This window comes from Misgurnus anguillicaudatus, chromosome 16, assembly GCF_027580225.2.
Source record: "Misgurnus anguillicaudatus chromosome 16, ASM2758022v2, whole genome shotgun sequence".
NCBI lineage: Eukaryota > Metazoa > Chordata > Actinopteri > Cypriniformes > Cobitidae > Misgurnus > Misgurnus anguillicaudatus.
The window spans coordinates 34071327-34087697 of NC_073352.2; the positions used below are offsets into that span (position 1 = coordinate 34071327).

General features: G+C 35.3%; 1 long non-coding RNA gene across 1 annotated transcript in view; it reads right to left on the reverse strand.

Annotated features, from left to right (window-relative positions):
* The window catches only part of LOC141350131 (uncharacterized), a 79480-nt gene extending 70209 nt beyond the window's left edge, over nucleotides 1-9271 (reverse strand). The window contains exon 1 of the long non-coding RNA XR_012358130.1: nucleotides 9078-9271. This is a non-coding gene — a long non-coding RNA (uncharacterized lncRNA). The remainder of the gene's footprint in view (nucleotides 1-9077) is intronic.
* Between the last annotated feature and the right edge of the window lie 7100 nt (nucleotides 9272-16371).

A 16371-nucleotide genomic window follows, 5' to 3' on the forward strand; every position in this document is an offset into this window, starting at 1 on the left:
AGGGGGAGTGCAAATTGACTACCAATTACGCGCCTGTGAATAAGGAGAGATTAGAGGAGGGAACGCAATATGGTTCACTGCTAGCATTTATTTTAACCCTGCGAGCAGCGGAGCGCCGAGGCCTGAAGGGGGAAGTGAATAAGAGTGCAATGGCCAACCAAGGGTGAAATCTGTAAGAGATTCTTCTGTATGCAAGGACGGGAAGCTTTTCGCTTCCTGAGCACGCCGCAAAGATAAGAGTTAAGGGTAAAGACTTTTTTTAAATGTAAAAGTGTTAATGTATGCATATATTATTTATGTTTGTTTATGTACAGGTGTGTTTAAACGTGTTCATGCATGTGTATATGTTCATGTCTGTTAATGCATCTGTGTGTTTGAGTAGCTGAACAACATGTTTTCAGTAGAACATATATATTTTTACATTCCTTAATAATACATTCTTAAAACATCTTTTTTTCTTTCAAGATGTACAATAAACACAAAACATTTTTAGGTATTCACCCAAAAATGAAAATTCTGTTATCATTTACTCACTCTCATGTTGTTACAAACCTGTATGAGTTTTTTATTTTTATTTTGAGAAACACAAAAGAAGATATTTTGATAAATGATGATAAGCGCACAGCTGTTGTAACCACTGACTTTCATAGTAGGAAAAACAAATATTATGAAATATTGAGATAAATGATGAAGCAGATAAGCACACAGTTGCCCGTTCCCATTGAATTCCATTGTATTTGTTTTTCCTACTATGGAAGTCAATGGATACAATCAGCTGTGAGCTTACCATCATTTATCAAAAGATCTTTTTTTGTGTTCATCAGAAAAAAGACATTCATACAGGTTCAAAACAACATGAGGATGAGAAAATGATAACAGAATTTTCATTTTTGAGTGAACTATCCCTGTGTATAGTGTATTTATTTTATTTTAACTATTTACCCTAGCAAGACTTCACTCTCACAAGAACTTATCTCATATTATATTATAATATGTCTGTAATTTTTCACAGTGGGTTTCCGTTAATAAAATGTGAACCTGTAAACGTACTGATCAAAGTCTCAGGGCCGAATCAGCCCTCAAACCTAATCAGGTTTGACTTTTCCACTACAAGAACTTCAACATGAGCCTGAAGCACCATCACTAATCCTCAACCAAATGCTTGCAGCTGAAGTAACACATTTTATGTGTGTTTGTTATTAGCACACAGTCTCTGTGGATGTTTAAGGCGAGAAATGGCTGAAGACTGGCCTGAAGTGCATTTGATGTGTGTGTAGACAAAGGTTTGTCATCGAGCTGTGAATAACATCCACTTGGATGTTTTTTTTTTTTTAAATGATCCATGAAAATTAAAAGGCCACAACCTGTTATGTGCCAGCAATGACTTTTTGTGCAATGTGCCTCAATTTCATTTTACACATTTTGCCGTGTTAAAGGGATAGTTCACCCAAAAAAGAAAATTCTACAATCATTTATTCACCCTCATGTTGTTCTAAACCCATATACATTTATTTATTTTTTATTAACACAAAAGAAGATATTTTTATAAATGAATCACACAGCTGATTGTAACCATTGCCGGCAATATTAGGAAATCAAATTTAATGGAAGTATTGTGATAAAATAATGAAGATATTTTAATAAATGACGGTAAGCACACAGTTGACAGTACCCATTGAATTCCTCTGTATTTGTTTTTCCTACTATGGAAGTCACTTTGATCTATAGGTTTAGAACAACATGAGGATTTTTCATTTCATTGTTAGGTGAAGAATCCCTTTAAATTTCATGACTTTTTTAAGATGTCAAATAAATCATTGGTGTCCCCAGAGTATGTATGTGAAGTTTTAGCTTAAAAACCATATAGATAATTTATTATAGCAAGTTAAAATTGTCACTTTGTAGGTGTGAACAAAAATGTGCCGTTTTAGCGTGTGTCCTTTTAAATGCAAATGAGCTGATGAAATTCAAACACTGATCATAATGATGGTGGTTTGTTGCAATTAAAACTCAATTGTGCTTTTCTCTGCACTAAATGGCAGTGCTGTGGTTGGAAAGTGCAGATTAAGGGGCGGTATTATCCCCTTCTGACATTACAAGGGGACCCACATTTCAATTACTTATTTTTTCACATTCTTGCAGAGGATGGTTTACCAAAACTAAGTTACTGGGTTGATCTTTTTCACATTTTATAGGTTGATAAAAGCACTGGGGACCCAATTATTGCACTTAAACATGGAAAAGTCAGATTTTCATGATATGTCCCCTTTAACAGAATTTACAGTAAATAGAAGTTGTTGTTGTTTAGGCTGAAACTGATATATCTAGAGATCAAAGTGACTGCTAATACAATGCTAATATGTATAAAGTAATTTAAGTAGGAATAATTGACGACAGGCCACTGAATTATAAGAAAATAATGCACACCCAAGGTGCAATGCGGCACGATGCGAAGCGGAGTCAATTATTCCTCTTATACCACGCACGGTTACCACAAACATTGCTCTGGTGCCTATTTTTAAGACATTTGACAAGTTAGGTGTGCGGTTATTAGAAATTAATGCATACCCACAAAACATTTCTCAGCCAATCAGAATACAGCATTCAACAGACCCGGGGTATAACAACAAATAAGACTCACAAAATACACCTATTTTGCATGATGATTACTCAAATTATTACACATTATTACTTTTTTTCTAAATATTGGATTTTTAATATGGTGGTAAATGCACCACTTCTATTAATCAACTGATGCCAACAATCCAATCAAACAATAAGCCAAAATAGTGCCGAAATAATAACCATAATAATCAGCTGAGCAATGTGACAGTCTATCAATACTCATAAATATCCTGAAAACATTTTCCAGTGCCATCTAAAAATACCAGATTAAAAAAATATATATTATTATAACAATGCATACAATTTATTTATAAAACTATCATATTCTGATATGGCGTATTACATAATATCAACTCTATCAGCCTTCACTGACAATGAACAGAGACAATCCAAAACACATATTTTGGGTGGTACCATGTGAGAAGGACAGAAGCGAAAAAAGAGACGGAGGGAGAGAGAGAAACGAGAGAGGGAGGATGTACACGTCACAAATCTACCTCACACATGCATGCGCTAATCAAAAAGCAAATGTTTGGTTTAGATGACAATAAGATCTTCATGCTCAAGTCACAGATATTCAGAAATTCCAGTATGTGCAGATGTGATTAAAACGTTGACAAATCTGACATCCTTCTCAAACTCTTCCTCATGCATCAGATAATTCAGTGTTTAAGTGTCCACATTGCAGTGTCCTTCACTACCAGCGGTCATTATTCTGCACATTGGCACCAAATGTATCCACACTGCCATCTACAGACTGCAGGCCAACATCACCAAAGTCTTCCCAGACTTTAAACATTTCAAAACCAGCCAATCGTTTACTGTATACAGCGTATGAGAGTATACATTGAAGTTGAAATGTAATTTAACATTGTTATTTTTAACATTGTATATATGCATAAGCATTTACTAGCCATATTGGAACCATTTATTTGCCCAACTAATGTACAGTCCTTGAAACAGCTTGCGCTTATAGAGGTAAATACAACTTTTGGCTTTTCATAAGGGATTAATTTAAGCGAGATTTTAGACACAAGCGAGTTTTGACAGCTCTTACAACGATGTTTAGACAGCACTAAAGAAAGTCTGACGTGAGTTTATCCAGGGCAACAGCTGACACGTGCTTTGTGAAGTCTAACTCGTGTTTTCTTTAACATGAGCAGCTAACTGCTTATAATAACTTTCCATAACCCCTCACACAGGCCAAACTGGACGCAAATCCTTATGAATAAATGAACGAGTTGCGCCGCTTGTCCCTGTCGGTGTTCCCCGAACACGAGGACATCAATCTCTTCCTAATTCCATCAAGTGTGAAAGGGCCCTTATGCGAGTGCGCCTGGGACACGCCAACTCTTTTGTACCCCATTGTGGGGAGAGCTGAGAGAGGGTTTCGTCGGCACAATGCCCCAATCCTAGACCCACCGTGCTCCTGACAGCAGAGCAGATGGCGTCGGCACTAACCCAACAAAAGAGATCTAATTAGAGGAACAATGGAGGCGCGCCACACAGGAGAACGAAACAGCAGATCAAGGCTCTCTGGATGGATGTGTGGAGAGACAGGAGAGCAGTCAACCTCTCCTTTCTCTTCTGCACCCCCCCAGCACTAATATGAGGGACTATGACTTTATTACCCCTCATTAACACAAATTAGGGCACTCAAAACCCCCTGAATGAAGGTGACAAACTGAATTAAGCATTTGAAAACATACCCACCCCACCTCACGCCAGGCTGTGACCATATTGCATTTATATTCATGGGGGTCCTGCTACAAAAGCAGGGATTGCTCTTATGGGATTTCTCGGTGAAACTGTGAGAGGAACATTCCAGGAGAAAAGGTTTTATTAGGTCAAGTACTGTCTTTGCACATCAGAACTCCCAAAACAGATGTATTATCGAAAGCAGTTGACTTGCCATGAATTCTTGTCTCTTTGAAATAAACTATTTTTTCAAAAAAAAAAAAAAAAAATAGTAGCTTTACCATGTATTAAGATTTTCAAACAAGAACCACAGTCACATTTTAGTGTAATAAATATACAAATTATTACATGTAAGAAATGAAAATCGCAATGTAGTGTAAACTCACATAACAATCCTGGCAACAAAGTTTTCTTAAATCTGCATATATTCATGCATACATATTAATTGCTCACATTTAATTTAACAATAAATGTTTTGAAAAATGAACCTATATAATAACATATTCTTCATAAGGAAATCCTGGATAGTTCGTTTCTGGCTATACAGCATGAACAATGTCAATGAAAGTTAACAAATTAAGTTAGGGGTTATCAAACTTTATGATGTCAGGGACCCACAAATAAAAAATATATTTATAAATTTATATAGGCAATGAATATATAATTAGCTACACGTGGAGTAATGCTGTATATGAAGAGATACATTTTTAATTGAAATTGTGCAGCAACTTATAAGTCTTGTTTCATAGCAGCTTTACATTGAGTCCTGCCTTACAAACCCCAATACACTGTAAAAAAAAATCCGTAAAAAAACGGTAAATCTCTGGCAGCAAAGTCGCCAGAGAAATTCCATCAAATTACGGTAAAAAAATGTTTTTCAAAATTACATACAAAAACTGTAAAAATACAGAGAATCTTTTACAGTCCTAATTCATTAAATTACAGAATATTACTGTTAATAATTGTTATAAAACTGTAGAAAAACAGATAAATTATGTGAAAATACATGAAATACAACTACTTTTCAGGTCAATCCCTGTAAATATACGGCTTTTATTAGTTATTTTATTAAATTGCTCTGTATTTATACAATAATATTATTTTAAAATACAGTTTATCTTTGTAAAATAACTAAAAAACACCTGTATAAAAACGTATTATGTATGTGAAAATACATGAAGTGAGATAAAGGGGACAGTCTGTAATAAGGAAAATACACTAGAATGATACAAAGCAAATATAAATCATTCTGAAATGTATGTAGTAAAAAAATGAAGATAAACAGTAACTAAATAAATTTTACAATTTGGCTTTTTTCTCTGAAATTTCTGGGGGCCCCCTAGAACCTTGTGGGGGCTCCTGGGGGGTTGCAGATCCCCGTATGATGCGGTTGTGTGTGTTGTGCAGTGATACAAATAGTAACTTGGTCAAAAGTACATGTACTGTACAAATTCAATAAATAAACTAAAAACAAAAAGGGGAAAATTGGAGATACCAAATTGCCCCCCCCCAAAGAAAAATGTGTATGGATTAGAGATTGTGTGCATCAACTTGTGTATGGATTAAACAGTTCCCGACATGAAAATAGCATAGATGCTGAAATGGCATGAAGACTAAGAAAGAAAAAAAGAAAGAAAGAAAGAAAGAAAGAAAGAAATGCTCTGCAAAATATTCTCAAACTGAATAAACAAATTTCAATTTCATGCTTCAAAACTATTATATATTTGTTCACGGACGTTTTCTAAATATATATATATATATATATATATATATATATATATATATATATATATATATATATATATATATATATTAAATTGTATTTATGAAATTGCTAACCTGTATGTATTTCTAATGTTTTGTATTTATTTTAGCCCTACTTTCCTTTTCCTAAGTGGTTATTCCACTTGTCAGGCCCCCATTAAACCAGTTTTCTTTTTTCATTAATCAACATTACAATAATGTAAATGTACCCGAGTTAGCTCAAAAGTTCTCATTTTCATCGGCAGTCCTCCAGTTCTTAATCACTTGCCTGTACAAATAGAGGTAAAATAAAATAATAATGCAAACTAAAAAAGAATACAGGCAAAAAAGTTCATGTATTTCTCCATCCAAAATAAAGTGTGCACCCTCTAGTGTACAAATAGCAAAACGCTAGCGTCAATGTTTACTTTTGTACAGCCATTCCTTAGTCACACAAATATACATAACATACAAATTATTTACATGATTATAAATATTTCAAAGTATTGTTTACTAAATAACACTAATACTAATATTTCACCCAGTGCAGCAGATGGCTGGGTGATTCTCACGAAACCATTGAAACATCACGGCACTAATGATTTTAGCTTTAAAATGTGTAATATAGTAACATTAAAAAGCATCAGAATTAACACAATACTGTGTTTTACCTTGCACAATGTGTGATTTCAACATAAGAATTTATAATTGTAAATTTTATCTGATTTTCTGCTGAAATTCTCATTACCGCAATGTGTCCGGCTGTGTTTGAACATGCGTTATGTTGTAATTTAATCAAATGAACACAAAAATATTAAGAAAAAAAATAAATGGATGTTTTGCTAGACTACTTTAGGTGACAGAAAAAATATTTACTGAATATTCATGTATAATAATAATGAAGAAAAATTAGGAAAATTATGTGTCCATGCCTGATGTTCTCATCCTCCGCAACACTTTTTGAGAACAGTTTAAGCACACATACATAATTTTAATAAAGTTTGATTTTGAGTGACCAAGCACATGGACCAGTTACTTCAAGATGGCTACCAGGTAAGATCATTTTTTTACAGTTAATTTGAAATATTGTCTTGTCAGAATGCTTACACGACATTTTGATTATCATTACTGCAACAGATGCTTATTAAATGTTAATTTAATTAATAGAAGCAAAATACTTTCATTTTAAATGCATGTGCAGAATCTCCAAATTATGTTCTTTCAGGTTTGTCATGTCATTTTGAAAATATGTCAGTGTTGGTGTTTTCTGACTGTTGCGGTAATGAGATTTTTTAGGACTAATTTTTTAAATTATGTTACAAAAAGTGTTAAATGATAAGTAAAAGTTTTTAAATTAATGTTCCCATTTACTCCAGACTTTGTTTTTCAATGTCTGGTGGGAAAAAAAGTAATTTTAAGCAATTTTTACATTTTCATGCTTGACATTTTTAAAACCAAGTTTTCGTGAGAATCACCCGGCTAATCATTCGTGAAATTTTAAAATCCTATATTAGGTAGATGGGATGGATTTACTTATAATCATGGACATATCTGATATATATTCAGACAAAATCAATATGTTATGTTCAACATTTCTGCATTTACAAATAACTGAATTGGCCTAGCAGTTCATTCTCTGCCACCGGACCAGTGATTTTTGGAGCGATAATCTTATTGTCAGTTTCCACAAAAACTAAGCCAGATACCGATCACAACAGCAGAGCATGCGCCATCAATCCCACAATCCACCTCGAGAGTGCAAAGCTCAATGTATATAGAAATGCACTGAAAAGCTCAGTCACCCTAACTCAAAACCAGCCACTACATGCACTGGAATTTCTACTTGTAGCTTTTTCAGTAAAGTAAATCATGTCTTATTCCACTATTCACATAAAGTACCTTTGAAAGATGTTTGCTTTGATATTATTGAAACAATATTTATTTTGAAAGATGCACTCATATTCAAGTTGTTGTTTTTTTGGCACATGCAAGCCTGAAGAACAAATTGAGGAGCTCGGACCCAAATGCCACTATGTGCCACCTCCGTTAAAAAATAGATAATTAACTGAATAACGTATTATACGTTCATAAAATACTTTAGCTTCAAATCAGCTTAATTCTGGCCTCAGGCTATTCAGAAATACCAGTTTGTCTTTTATTCAAGTCTTTTATTTGAGTCTTTTATTTCAAAATCTACAATTTTGTGAACACCTGTTTAATATAAGGGTTTTATTGCATACTAGATTGGGTTACGTAAAAAAACTATATACAAGCTTAACAATGTGTGCTATATTCCCAAATAAAAAAAATTGTAGTACACAAATAGTGTGCACTAGGTATGATAAGGTTTTGAAAAAGTTAAAAACCTAAATGAAAACCCTAAATATCTATGCCCAGTCTCTGTTTAAACCACCAAATATTAACATCTGAGATATCATTATGGTTAAAAACGTTTGGTTAAAACTTTGTTTTTTCATGGTAAGGTTGACATTGGCATGCAATTGCTCTGTAGTTATTTAATTGTTTTAACGAAATATTACATAACAGTAAACATTACATAACAGCACTTACCAAAATGTAGCCAAAATCTATCATGTTTTTGTTTCTTTTATTTTGTAAAGATGTTTACTGTTTTAAAGGGGGATGTTTCCACCTTTGCTGTAAGTTACATAAACACGTAGTCAAACTTAGCAACTATAATAGACACGCCCATCCTCATAATGATGCTCGCCATTCAAAGGCCTACGGACACGTGAGCTCAGTGTATCATTAGAAGTACTGTACATTACGACAATAACAACACATCATATCATTGTTACAGGTAGCAAAATGAACCCACTGCAAGCTCCAATAGTGACCCCAGCTTGACCATGACGATGTGGTCAAAAGTGAAATAAACGTGTCATAACATTACAATCAATACAAAGACAAAACTAGCATTTCTCCAGTTGTGTATAAGAACACGTATAAACACAATTCAGTTAGAAATAAGACACATTATTATATTTTACCTTCTGTTGATGCGGTGCGTTGTCTGGATGAAGTTTATTCGAAGGTTCAGACTTTTTGCTCTCGACATCTAGCGGGTACCAGGGCAGAAAATCTCATCCCTTGATCTCTTCAGGGTGCTTACTGTAACCAAGTGTCAATTTTAAGATTGGATAAGTAGCAAACATCTATATTCTCTAGAAAAAAGTTGTTAAGATGCTCTTTTGAGGCGATTAGATCGCGAATAAACTTAGCTGTGTCTTACATTATACGCCACAGCGCAGACCGAGTATGACGTTAAAGTACCGCGAGGGCATTTCGAAAGCACTGTTTGTTCTCCCTCTCGCGATACTTTGATGTCATACTGCGCAGTGCTGCAAATAGGGTGAATAAAATTAAGATGTTTTAAAAGCTGTATTTTTAGTTAGGGATTGTTGTTTATGCGTTGAGTTTTACCTGCATTTATAGCAGGAGTAAATAAACATAAGGCTGTCAGATTGTTTACGTACCATACTTTCTTTCTACCTGAAAGATTTCACGACGTAATTGTGACGTTTTCCCCCATTATATTTGTGTTATGCGCCTTAATCTAGCAAAACAAAAAACAACATTTATTAAGAACTGCTATGAATTACCTGAATTAGTGTCGGATTGTCCTGCATAAATGTGAGGAAAACTACTTCAGTTTACTCAGGTCCACTAAGAATTGCACAACAGCGACATCTTGTGGCTTTACGTTAGATAATACTTTAGAGCTTATTTATTAAAAAGATATTTAAATACTACTAGAGGTGAATTATGTATATGAAATGTGCATATATTGCTTAATTAATGCCCAATCTTAAAACATAACTTTCATTGATGTAAGTTTTTCAAAATCCCCCAATTTATTCTTACACATTTTTTCTTGCATTTACAGTTATAAATCAGATTTTGAAATCCAGATTTTATGTTGTATCAGACTTTGTGAATCCAACTCAGTGTCCTGTATTATATAATTTTATATAATGTGTATTGATGTTTAAAAATATATTCCTGTTATGCATTTAATCAATTGTTTATAAAGTTAGGAGGGAGAGTGTAAAATGTATATTACTGACATTTCGTATCGACATTTATTTAGGCATTTATTTTGGGTTCTAGTTAAAATAGCTTATACCACGTGAATAAAAGAAAACAAATATAATTGTTGGTCGTTCACTGCTTGTTTGTTACCACTAGAGGGCAGAAGAACTTCATAATGTCAGCTTTATAATGTCATCCACTTTGTATTCATGGTCACAAACCTTTTTCATAATATATGTAAAAAGCATAAAACTACTGGCAAATTTTGGATTAAAATCTATTCATGCATTGTAGCAACCTGGATACATTTTAACATGTATAAACTAAATGATGATTCATTGATGTAAATACATTTTAGGTTGCAATAGATGGCATTCTTGACATTTATTGCCTGTTTTATTAAGCCTTGTCTATTTTTTTGCTGCCTGGCATGATACTAGCCAGTTAACATGACATCAGTAAAACTGTTGTGCTTTGGTTAACATATTTTACTACTGTATTACTTTTTTCTGTTTTTATTCTGTTTATAGTTTTTTTATATATCTAATTGTATTCAAATCCAAATTGTATTGTTTTAGAAAAAATCCTAAACAACTTATTTATTTTATTTTTAATAATTAAACCTGGCTCTCGCCATGAACATAGCCATAGAAGCTGGCATGGCATTAAAAAGAAAAGAAAAAAAAATAGTAGTAAAGCATTTGCTAAATTATAACTTAAAAATGTGTATTTGTTCAAATAGTGCACTTTCACCCAAATATGATGAATACATTAAAAACTGACGCAATGCGGTCCTAATTGTATTTACAGATTTATAAGCCAGCCACATCATGTTTGCCTGAAATCGTATAACGTCAACAGGTTTGTTTAAGGGTTAGGTTATGATGAATTTAGCTTCTTGTGTGTTGGCTCTACTGTAAACATGTTATGTCTGTATTTTTGTGCATGTGTTGTGCTCATGAAACTTGCACAGGGTACAATTATGTGGTAAAGCGTGTGTGTGTCTTTCCATGTTGTAAATTGTGTATCTGTGTGTTTACTTCTAGGCTGTTCTGTTCAGTTATGTGCGGTTTTGTGTCGTACTTGAAGGCTTCAGTCATAAAATATAGCTTGTGTGTGTGGTGTACCTGGTGGCTTTATAAGCACCATGTTGCAGGAAGCTGCTGTAATTTCCTCTATCCTGCATCCAGTGTTCGGCGATCAACCCAGAGCACAAACCACAACCACATGGGATCCAGCTCTCATTCACTTAAGTGGGAACAGTCCAGAAAAAAAAAGAGCAAGAGAGCCTCAACTTCCATTTAGGATCAAACCACAATGAGAAAGAAACAACAACAACAACAAAAAGGAGTCCATTAGCACAAGGAGAAATACAGTTATGGCCTTTGCATGTAGCTTATATATTTCATTTTATTATTTATAAATATTAGGACTGCATAACGATGCATGCTCATTTCACAATATTTGTTCTACAACCTTGAAATTTTGTTATTTATTTATTTTAAAGGTGTGCTATTATTAGTGATAAACGTCTCCTAGCCATTTAATACGAGACCTGAGACAAACCTATAGATGAAAATAGCACAGAGACTTGAGTGGGGGTTGGCGGTGGCTTTTTTGTCTCAGGCTAGTAAACAACCACTTAGAATTGCCCTAGAGACTGCTCATAACACCTTAGCAACCGCATAGCAACACCTTGTCGCCATTTATTTTGGAGAAATCCAGACAAAATTCAATTCATCTGAACCCTTTTGTTTTTCTGGGTGTCCTTGTGTGTATTGCTTTTGCAGAGCAACCTTGAACAGGAAAGTCGCGTGCATCTGTCTGTGCTGATGCAGAAATACTAGACACTGTCATTAATGCGTCTGCTGGGCAATACTTTGATATTTACAGCTTCTGTTTGATAATGAACCTGGAAAGCCTCTGATTTCACTGGAACAACACGTTTGAGTTGGCCGCCTTTGTAGCCCGACATCAAAGCAGAAATATGCATTTACTGCTGATTCCTCTGATCTCACATAAGGCCACAGCCGATTGAAATCAAAAGCAAAGCTACATGAAGAGAGATTTTGGCGTAGTACACGTAGCCACACACAGGAGTGAGCTTCTAATCTCACAGTCAATCTATTCCTTCGATTCCCATTTGCTTAACTGGATTTGTAAATTGTAAATAAACTATACATAATCAATAATAACGTTTTTGAAGTTACTCAAATCAGATTTTTTTCTCTCAGGTGGCACAGATCGGATATGACACACGGACATTTAAGCTGCTGGAAAAACGCACATATGTATTCTTAGGTATTTGTTAGTGCTGGGCAAAGATTAATCGCGATTAATTGCATACAATTTAAAAGAGATTTTTGCATAATATATGTGTGTGTGTGTGTGTGTGTGTGTGTGTGTGTGTGTGTGTGTGTGTGTGTGTGTGTAATGTGTGTAATTATGTATATTTAACCACACACACATGTTAATTTCAGAAATGTTTTATTTATATATCAATTAATGGAATATATACAAATATAAAAACATACACACATGTAAATGTTTCTTAAAAACATACATGAATGTGTGTGTATTTATGTATACATAATAATTACACACTGCACACATTAAATTTGTATGTGATTAATCGTGATTAATCTTTGCCCAGCACTAATTATGACCATCAATTTGAAATTCGTCATTCAGAAGGGCCCTTAGCCAGTTGCTTTGGAACAACGCTTCAATATGGCTGCCATGATTGTTTTAACCATAGATATGTATAAAGGCTAGATGTATAAAGGCTAGATGTATTACGGCGGAGTCTCTAACGTCATCACCTGGCGGCCATCTTACCACAGGCAGCTCGCTCACTCGTAGCATTGAGTTTTAATGGTGCAGGTACTTTTAAATGATCATAACTTGCTCAATTTTTTACCGATTTTCAAATGGTTTGGTTTTGTTATTAACGTGGCTATAATTCTGGGTGCTTTAACATGTTTCATGAATTATTATTATTATTTTTTGTTTAAGTATGCAGTGTCATAGGTACATCTTGGACGTTTATAACAAACCAAACCGTTTGAAAATCGGTAAAAAAATGAATCAAGTTATGGTCATTTAAAAATACATGCATCATTAAAACACAATGCTACGAGTGAGCGAGTGCCCCGTGGTAAGATGGCCGCCAAATGCGGACGTTCCACTCAATTGGCCAGCAGTGCGGACTAGACATCCTGCCTTTATACATATCTATGGTTTTAACTCCAAAGTGCCCTTCGCAGAGGGAAATATCCTGTTTTGAATACATTCTCAATATGGTGGCTCTGGAGATGAAAGTCCCGCCTTTTAGTTTAAAATAACCAATCATCAATTGATAAAGACTGATAATTGTCTGGAGGAGGGGCTCTATAAGGAGTCATGTGAGGCCATGTGTGCATGCGCAGTAACCTCGAAAAAGGTGTTTTTAGCATAACTTAAGCTTAAAAAAATAAAGTTTTTTATAATTTTATAAAACAGCAGCAAGTTTAATTAGAAATATTTAATATTTAGAGTAAATATCAACAAATCATGTGAATTAATGGTGAAATTATCAAAAAACTGACTTTCACCAATCACATAAACTCTAAAAATTGCTGGGTTGTTTTTAACCCATGTTGGATAAATATTGGACAGAACACATTGCTGGGTTAAAAATTACCCAGTGTTGGGTTGTTAACCGAGGGGCAACCTTCCGGTCTCTCTCTGAGAGCAAATACGGAAGTGACTTATGGTTCATTAACATGCGGCGAAAGCGTTAACGCCTGATGGAAGGCTTGTCTGAAGCATGGCCAACAGCCAATCACAGTAGGGGCCGCAACCTATTCTCCGGTCTTCTATAAACGTAATTGGCTGGCTCTGCCTAGGTTATTTGATCCGATTGGCTGACGCACGCGTTGCCGCTGGAAAAATTGAAAAACTTCTATCACTGATGCAACACCGACGGATCCACAATTCAGTTCGGCAATGCATGACGTCATCCATTAAAAGTGAATGGGAAGCATTAACGCTTATGCCCCGTGTGAATGTACCGTAAAACTGCAATTCATCGACTGGCCACTAGAGGCTCCAAAAGGGGTTCAATCCTCATAGTCTCCCATGTTAAAATGCCGCACTTTACAGTAAAAAATAATGTGTTTTCAGCCTGGTACAAAAAGTGTTTTTGGTCTATATAGCTAATTTGGCCCTTCATGACAACTGTGAGGGGAGTGTGAATTTTTTTGAACTCATCCATTTAAATTATATTAAGCGCTTTAAGTTCTGCATAATTAGGGGCGTGGCCATTTGAATGACGGGTGAACTGCCACTGCTGTCACTAGAGTTAAGCTAGGCAGGCGTAGTTTCAGCAACCAGCCACCTCAGCTTCACCCACGTCCTGCCTCTTTACCCTTTTTGGTTATTTGCGAGTGACGCCAAGAGTGCCAATATGGCGACAACAGGCACCGCCTACTATTGGCTTCAAAAAATCTCTTCACAAACCTATGGGTGACATCACTGACACTACGTCTATATTTTTTACAGTCTATGGTTTTAACTCAACGGTGTGTTCTGCCAAATATTTACCCAGCATGGGTTAACAATAACACAGACATTTTTAGAGTTTAGGCCAGTCAATGCTACAACCATCATGAGCAATGAAGAGACACCAGTAAGCCATTTTAACAACATCATCACAGTTTGTTGTGTAAAAGTGCATTGCTAATATTGCAATCTACAAAAACATCTTTTTAAAAGGGACACAACATTGGATGATTAAAAAGATTGGAGAAGAAATGTTTCTCACGATAGATAAACATTACTTTGGCACAGTGGATCATGGGTCAACTCATTTGTTATGTAATTGTGACCACACAGTGAAACGAAGACTCATGGGAAATCATTTGGTGCCCACTGAAAAGAAAACTCAGTTGCTTTAGAGTTCTGACTTTAAGACCTTTTCTCCTGGAGAAGAATTCCTGTAATTGTGTTATATATCGTATAGAAAAACATGTCAACTCGGTGGCTGTTCGAATGGCTTATGACAGCTATGTGCTTTTATCTCCGAGGAATGTAGAGGAAGTCTTGTTAACCCCTGTGCTCCTGAAACTGGCTCAATGTGAGCTTTGAAGCCATAACCCACCCAACGAATTCTTGGAGGAAGAACTCAAACCCAAAACATTCAGCCACATATATATGAGACTGCTTCAGAAACTTCAGAGCTGTGTAACGGAGAAGCACATGCACGATCACGTGACCCCAGCATGTGTTTTCATTCTGGAGAAAAGCCCTGAAAGTTTCCGTTTTATTGGGCTGAGGGGAGCCAAGTCTATAAGATATCAAACAGGTCCGGATACCATGTAGACAGACCCGGTTAGCTCAGGGGTCAAATGCCTGATTACCACGTATGACCGATTGAACTTCCAGCGGGTCAAGAGGTCCTGTCAAAACTGGTCACGTATGAAAATCACCTTTCTTCTTTAAAGTTTCTTAGGGTGACCTGTTTTTCCTATTTTTCTTTTTATAAAGGGTCTATATGATCCTGTTTTGACATTGTTGTGGTAGATATTTTCCCATCTGTTCGATCGCTTACATGTTTCTTTGCTTGCTCTAAACTACTAAATCTGACAGAGGCTAAAACTTTTATTACATTAAAAGGATCCCCAAATTCTATCATCACTCCATCTCCATCTTGTTGTTTTAAACTTGTATGAGTTTCTTTATTCTGTTGGACAAAGAAGAAGATCATTTGATAAATGATGGTAAGCACACAGTTGACAGTATATGACTTCCATAGTAGGAAAAAAATACTATGGAAGTCAATGGGTACCATTAACTGTGAGGTTGGGTGATACGGAATGATGCAGAACACTCAATCAGGGAGAGAATTTGGGCACTCGTGTCTTCGTTCGGTTCGTCTTCTACAGCGTGACCCCAGAGTTTTCACACTTAAAGGCGGGGTGCATGATCTCTGAAAGCCAATGTTGATACTTGAAATTACCTAAACATACACGCCCCTACCCCAGTAGAATCTTTCAAAATCACGCACCCCGCCTTTAAAGGGATAGTTCACCCAAAAATAAAAATGCTGTCATCATTTTCTCATCCTTGTGTTGTTCTGAACCTGTATGAATTTCTTTTTTCTGATGAACAAATGATGGTAAGCACACAGCTGATTCACTTCCATAGTAGGAAAAACAAATAAGATGGAATTAAATGGGTTCCGTCAACTGTGTGCTTACAATCATTTATCAA